The 7,619-nt window shown below is 29.6% G+C and overlaps 1 long non-coding RNA gene across 1 annotated transcript; it reads right to left on the bottom strand.

The window, feature by feature from the left end:
• Positions 1-3,971: 3,971 nt before the first annotated feature.
• On the bottom strand, positions 3,972-6,630 carry LOC130808621 (uncharacterized). Its single transcript, XR_009040709.1, has 3 exons — positions 6,173-6,630; positions 5,488-5,560; positions 3,972-5,385 (listed from the first exon to the last, which is right to left on the bottom strand). It is a non-coding gene; the product is annotated as an uncharacterized LOC130808621 (long non-coding RNA).
• Positions 6,631-7,619: the final 989 nt, after the last annotated feature.

Here is a 7,619-nt window from a genome sequence, read left to right as displayed (position 1 = left end):
AGTAACAACGAACAATAGAAAACCATGTTAAAATGTTAACAAAAATCTAACAAGACTTTGCTCGTTGTTATTAATTTCGAATAAACCTCGGTGTTTGAAATTTTTTACTTGGATCAAAATTTGTCCGGTCTATTGTATAGGGTCCTATATGATTTTAAATTTAATCATTCATTTTTTGCCTTTTTATTACTTGAAGGGTTTCAATAGTACAAAAATTGGTATATAGGTTGCATAAAAGTCTATTGAGTCTAATTATCTATATAAGAGCTAGGTTTAAAAAGAGTTGAAAAATAAATTTTTGATTGTGTAATGGGTTGAGTCTTGAACAAGTTTAATGGATCTAGAAAGAGTCTAAGTAAAATCTGGTCTAAATCCTCTAAACCCAAAATCAAACAGATTCCAAATTAAATTCTAATCCATTTGACCTAAACTTTTTAAATAAGGGCATGTGGAATAGGATTTTGAACCATGACGAATAAACGGTTACTAAGATTGTTTGAGTGACACTTGAAGAAAAAGTTCTACAACAATTTTATAACATCTTATGATCGGTCAAAGCCAGCCAAAAGTATTATTGAAGAATGTTAAACACTTAAACCCTTGCAGGTCGAAGTCATTCGAGGGTGTGTCATGTGGCATTGGAAAGTCATAATCCTCTACAATGACAAAGGGCCGGGCCGAGCCTAATTATAGAATTATCTTATTTTAGACAAATTCTTTATCAAGACCGTCTTATTGTGAGACGGCTTGATAAGGACTAGCCCAATATTTAGTTTAAAAAAAAACTAAAAAAAAAACTGCTTTTAAGTTAATTAATCAGTTATTTTTTTAAAAAAATAACATGAATGGAGCTGCTTGTATGGACCCATCTTACGGTGAGACGATTTCATACAAGACTTCTGCCTATTTTATCAACCCGTCTTGTATGAGACCGTCTCACCATGAGACGGGCCCACATAATTAGCACAATACTTTAATTAATTACTTTAAGATCGTAAGTGATCGTTTTAAGGTTATAAGTAATTATTTTAAGACTACAAAAAGTAATTATTTTAAAATTATAAGTAATCATTTTAACATTATAAGTGATTACTTTAAAATAAAAAATATCTATTGGGTCAACCCAATAAAAATGGTCTCACTGTGAGACCGGCTCAAATAAAAATTAGTGCTATTTTATTGCTTTTAATTCATTTTATATCTTACTTCATTGAGAGAAAATATTATATTTTTAGACAAGATTTGATTTCAATTCCCATTCACTACTACTACCTACCTTACAACCAAAAAAGGACAAAATTCATATTAATATGCTTTTAAAGATTTCAGACGATGAGATCATAGTATTTGCAAAAACTCACAAAGATATCGCCTCATTATGAGGTGGGTATAAATGGGCCGACTCAAACTCATTTTAAAAAAAAAAATCAATTTTAATTTTAAAGGTATCAATTTTGACATTAAAGTATTCAATTTTAATTTAAATTAACATTGAATGAATGAATTAAAATAAAAAACTTTTGATTTTGACCTAAAAGTAATCAATTATAACATTAGAGAGATGGATTTCTAATTACAAGGTTATAACTTTATATGGATCAATTATTGTCCTTTTTAATTATTCAATTTTGACGTTAAAGTGATTAATTATATATGAAGTGAACAATTAAAATATGAATTATGATCTTAAATTGATCAATTATTGATCGCGTATTGTAAAATATTATAAGTTGATCAATTATGACCTTAAGGTCTCACAGTAAGATGGTCTCTCGCAAGACCTGCAATATAGCATTATCTAAAATTTGACGGTTTTGTTTATTATTACTTTAAGGGGTTGTTTGGCACATGAGATTTGAGGAAGGGAATTAGACTTTTTCTGGAAAAAAAAGTTTAAATCTTTATTTGTTTAAGGGAATGAGAATTGGGAATATGTATAAAAAATGAAAAAGTCCCTAAAATCCAAGTCTTGGATGGAGGGTAGTAATTGGGGTGAGACTTTCATTTTCATCGTTTTCTCCCAAGTCCCTAATATAACAAATAAGGATAAGACTTTTTTTATCTTTAAAATCTTATCTTAAAAGTTTTATATTAAAATCTTACAAGTCTTATCTCTTGTGCAAAAAACACCCTAAGGTTCTGTTTGGATGGAAGAAAATGAAGGTAAAGGAAAAGAAAAGAGTTAGAGCCTTCAAGGGATGAAGAATCCCTTAATTGGATAACTAAATGGGAGGGAATAAATTTGAAGTGGATCGATTCGAGATATTATATAAATAATTTTTTAAGGGCTCAATCTCTTAAAAGTTGAAAAATTTAAAAGAAAAACTCTAATCTCTCTTACTTTCTTATTCCTTCCTAAGCAAATAAGAGTTATTTTTCTTCAATTCCATTCCCTTCGCACTTCCCCTTCCCTTCCTTTATTTTCTCTTTAAAATTATTATTGAAATATAATGTAATTGATATTGATGTTAATTTATGTTAAAATAGTTACTATAAGGTTAATTTTTTTGGATTTAGGGTTCCATATTACTAATATACCCCACTCCAACACTCTACAATGAAGCATTTCTTTCTTGCTTTCTTCAACATGATCATCATTTTGAAATGTGCAAAGAAAAAGTAGTGTGAAAATAAGTAGCTACGTATGTGATAAGAGAAGTGAAACATCGCAGTCTTATACCACTAATGACCTGCATTTTCATATTGGCTCACTTAGCTTTAGGCCTTATATACAGTTATTTAGTCAAAGCTCAACCATGCGTACATTTTTCCTTGTAGCGCACTACTTTTTAATCTTCAGCCACACTTATTTGCAGCAAATATTGAATTTCAACTTGCGGGGCCATAATAATCACTTACTATATCAACTACTACAAAGCTTTCAAAAATGGGAGTACATTCATCGTACTACTACTATATCCTTCTGTGCCCGCTATTGTCTAGGACCTTAAATTTTTTAGGGCCTAAAAAATATATTTTACAAACGAAATTGATATTATAATAAATAGCCGATCTCCTTTCAGACTAAGCTCATTAAAGCTTAATTAAATTAAAAGATGATAATGAGCTGACAAAATTAGGGATGGTCTCTCATAAGAATTTGTGTATAATAAATTAAAATTAGGTATAATTTACATTTTTACTATGTAATATGAATTATTAGAATTTTTTATAAAATAGTTAAAAGATTAACAATATAAAACAAAATTGGTATTACATTATTTAATATTACGCCGAAAATTTTTAGGAACCATTTTTATTTCACTTTAGGGCCAAAAATAAACAAGACTGCCTTATTAATATTTTATTTATCCCTCTCAGAATAAACCTAATATTTTTTGGGTGAAATTTAGTAAAAAGAAGAATTAAAATAAAAAATAAAGTAAAAATTAAATAAATAATATAAATAAGTGATATAAAGAGACATAATATTTCTGGAAATGAAAGTATAAAAAGAGGGTGAATATATTGTAAAAAGAATTGTGCAAAATGACTGAAAGAAAACGATCATATGTTATGACTTATGACCATATGATCTGAATAAGACTACTATTCCACTTCCAATTACACATCCACGCTGAAGAATAAATAAAAGTTCAGAAATTGATGCAATACTTTCATTTGTCACTGTACATTTCTTAGTGGTTGCCACTATAATTGTCACATTTAATAATATCTCCATGTATCTCTTATTTAGCCACATTTTAGATCAAAATTTCAAATATGAGTGAAACAAATTAAAGAAATATTTTACATTTGTATATTATTCCTTTGAATATTTGGATATGACATGGTTATGATTTGTCGGCCTTTTTTATTTTTGAGTTTAGAATACATAATTAAGAAAAGAAAAAGATTAGAAAAAGAACAATTATCTAAAATTGTATTCAGTATTTTATCTAAGAAACTAATATATGATTCAACTTAGAGAAGATTTAATTCTCATTACTTATTAGCCTTAGGGTCGACCATACGACAATTTTACTACGATTTTAGTTTGCACATAAATTCAGAATATATTAAGTTTATAAATTCTCTATAAAATTTAAGCAATATATTGGTGTTGTTAATGGAAAAGAATATTTGTACAATCTTACATTTTTATTGGATTTCTTCTATAACAAAATCAGAATAGTCTTATTGTTTCTTAGGTTTAGTTTAGCACATTTCGGTTTAAGTGATATTGGACAGATTTGGACTAATGACAGAAACAATCTTATATATATTGTACTCCGTAAGTATTAACCTTCACCTAAACCCCAAGGAAGAATTAGGTTTTCTTGGTTGTAGGTTATCTTTGGAAAATGTCTATTGGCTGAAGTTATTTACTGGTTTGATCAGTTGGAAATATTAATTGATAAGACAACTGTTTAAGCTAGCTATTAAGGAAATATTTCATTTAAATTATTTGTTCGTTGTTGGTTGTTATTAGAGCAAAAATATGCTAAAAGTCAAAAGTCAATCAAAAAGCTACTATTAGACTATCAGTGTAGCTTAGGTTGACCTAAATGTTAACCCGATCTGAACCTAACCCAAAATAAATGAAATTTGGTTGATATTTTTAACCCAATTAATTAATTAGATCGATCCGACATGATTAGTTTAATGAATGAGTTAGGTTAAGCTTAAAATATTAAAGTTGAACTAAACATCTATACCAATTTAGTTAAACGAGTCAAATCAATCATAAGTATAATCTGAACTTAATTCATTTAATATTATCCTATTATTCATAGTAAATGCAAAATAAATAACTCATAAACTAAAAGTCTAAAATTAAGGATTAAAAACCTTAAAATCGAAACAAAAAACTCTAATAAATTAAGTGAATCGAAATCAGGCTGACCAGATAGAATACAAATCAAGTCAGAATTATAAATTTTGAGTCAAATAAATGAACGGATTAGATTTGGTTCAAGCAGTTTACCACCCATATATAATATGAGCTTTTTTTTATTTGAATTGTACAATTTGGTAATAGAGGTGTCAAACAGGTCGAGTTGGGTCGTTTTTAGGTTCGGGTCATATATAAATGGGTCAATAGACCCTTGACCTGAACCTGACCCATTTAATTAAATGGGTCAAAAATTGAAACCCCGACCTGATCTGTTGCAGGTCGGGTCAACCTGCTAATGACCCATTTAACCTGCTTTTTTTTTCAGGTCATTGAACCCATATATTTCAGGTCATTTGACCCATTTGACCCAAAAATTACAATATTACAAAATTACAATATAAAAACTAATTTATGGCTAACACTGTAAAACATTACAAGCTTCATCCATTAATGGAACACAGTATAACATACTTTCATCCATTAATGGAGTTGAAAATCGAACACAATACAAGCTTGAATTGAAGATCAGGAAGATTGAACTGAAAAATCTGAAAAATCAGAAAAATCGAACACAATCCAAATCAGAAAAAATCGATCAAAAAAAAAAATCAGAAAAATGGGAAACAAAGAAATAAATTAATAATTCTTACCTTGGTGCCGCCACAGAGAAGAGGAAGGAGAAGACGCACTCCGAAGTCGCACAGAGAAGCAGCAAGCAGGAGACTGGAGTGTGGAGAGGATTTGAAGTTTTAGGTTTTAGATTTTTAGGGTTTTTGATATACCAGTAAATTACACATCAAAATCAAAATTGGGTCAGAAAACCCAAAAATGGAGTAAATAAAGAAAATGGAGTATAATCAAAATCAAAACAGAAAATATTACCAGTTTAGTAAAACAAAATCAAAATCAACAAAGTATTAACACAGATTACACAAAGATTACAGTAAAATAAAAATCAATGAAGCAACAAGCCCAGAAAATGAAACAGAAAATATGAATCTTGCAAAACATAAAGAAAAATGGAGTAAACATAACACAAATAGAAAAATCGAAAAAATCGATAAAAATGAAACAGAAAAATGAAATAAAAAACAAGATGCAAATTACCAGTTTAGTAAAAATAAAACCCCAACAAATTCAAAAAAATCGAACCCTAAATAACACAAACACGAACCAAATTATTATGAAGAATTAAAAAGAGAAAATCAGTTCCAGCAATCAGCAATGAACATCAAAATCAAACACAAAAAAATCGAACACAATCCAAATCAAAAAAAATAAAATCGATAAAAAAAAAACAGAAAAATCGCACTTTTATGTGTTAATAATACTTACCTTGGTGCCGCAGAGAAGATGAAGGAGAAGAGAAGAAGCTGCCGGAGAGAAGAGGAAGGAGAAGGTCTGAAGGTGTAGGCAGCCGGCGGTAGGTCGCAGAATCGCACAAAAGAGAGAAGAGGAAGGAGAAGAGGAAGTGACGAACAGAACAAGTGGAGGTGCAAATTGGCAAATGTTTAGGCTTTACCGGTTTATGTCTTTGCTTTCAGTCTTTGTCTTTACTCTTTACTCTTTATTTAAAAAAATTTCAATGGGTTATTAAATGGGTTAAATGTGGGTCGACCTGACCTGATTGACCCATTTAATAAATGGGTTAAACAGGTTTTTTTTGGGTTTAAATATTCAACCTGAACCTAACCCATTTAATAAACAGATCAGGTCGGGTTGACCCATTTAATTAATTGGGTCAAAAATCTAAACTCAAACCCGCTAATTTCGGGTCGGTTTCAGATCAGGTTAGCAGGTCGGGTCAGCTTTTGTCAGCCCTATTTGGTAACCTATTCTTAACTAGCGGTATGGAAAATGGAGTTGTCCAACCCATTCGTTTAATATAAATGGTAATGGTGTATGGGCCAATCTTCTTGGAAAATTGTAGGCCAAGGGGTATGGCCGTACAGAGGACCACTAAATATCTTTGGGAATGCTTAATAAGGTACCCATATTTCCTCGTGAAAATAACTTTGGTATTATCCATTTAAAAATTTCTTGTCCTAGAATATTAAGTCACATATCACTTCAAAGTTATTTTTATTTTATTTTTTATCATAATAATATCATTTAAAACTCAATTTTAACATTTTATGCATTTTTTTTGCTTATTTTATGCATAATTGTTATCATTTAGAGCATATAATGATCATTGGAAATTATAATTAATTAAATAAAATATATTAATTAAATTAATAATCGATTGGAAATATCCTAAAATTGGAAAAAGTTTTTGTTCTGTATAAGCACAGGTCGCGGTTCGCGACTTTACTCGCAGCCCACGACTTTCGCGCTGGTTTTTGCAATGTTCGTTCTATTCGGTGTTGTTAGTTATGCAATAACTACCTACGATTAATATGGTTATATTATCTGAATTATTGGGATGAATTGATTTAATATCGACATTGATTCGTGAATTGATGTTGCGATTCATGAAGTGACATATTACTTTATGAATAGTTGTATGCTTTTCTGTAAATATAGAAGACATGTGTAAGTTATTTCATACATGAGATATACATGGAATATACATGCAATTTCTGATTTTTCTTTTCTTCTCTAGTACTTTACATAGAGAACTTGCAATCCTCGATTGTAAATTTCCGTTTCTTCTTCACTTAAGTTTTCTCATGTCGTTCTAAGTTCCTTGTGCAAGAAATTTAGTGTAATTCTTTGTATCTCAGAACATATTTCTGCTTTATATTCCTAGGCACCGTGGTAGGGAGGAAATGATGTTTTA

Source organism: Amaranthus tricolor, chromosome 3 (genome assembly GCF_026212465.1).
Source record: "Amaranthus tricolor cultivar Red isolate AtriRed21 chromosome 3, ASM2621246v1, whole genome shotgun sequence".
NCBI lineage: Eukaryota > Viridiplantae > Streptophyta > Magnoliopsida > Caryophyllales > Amaranthaceae > Amaranthus > Amaranthus tricolor.
The sequence above is the reverse complement of the archived record's forward strand: the minus strand, read 5'-3'. Positions and strand labels throughout refer to the sequence as shown.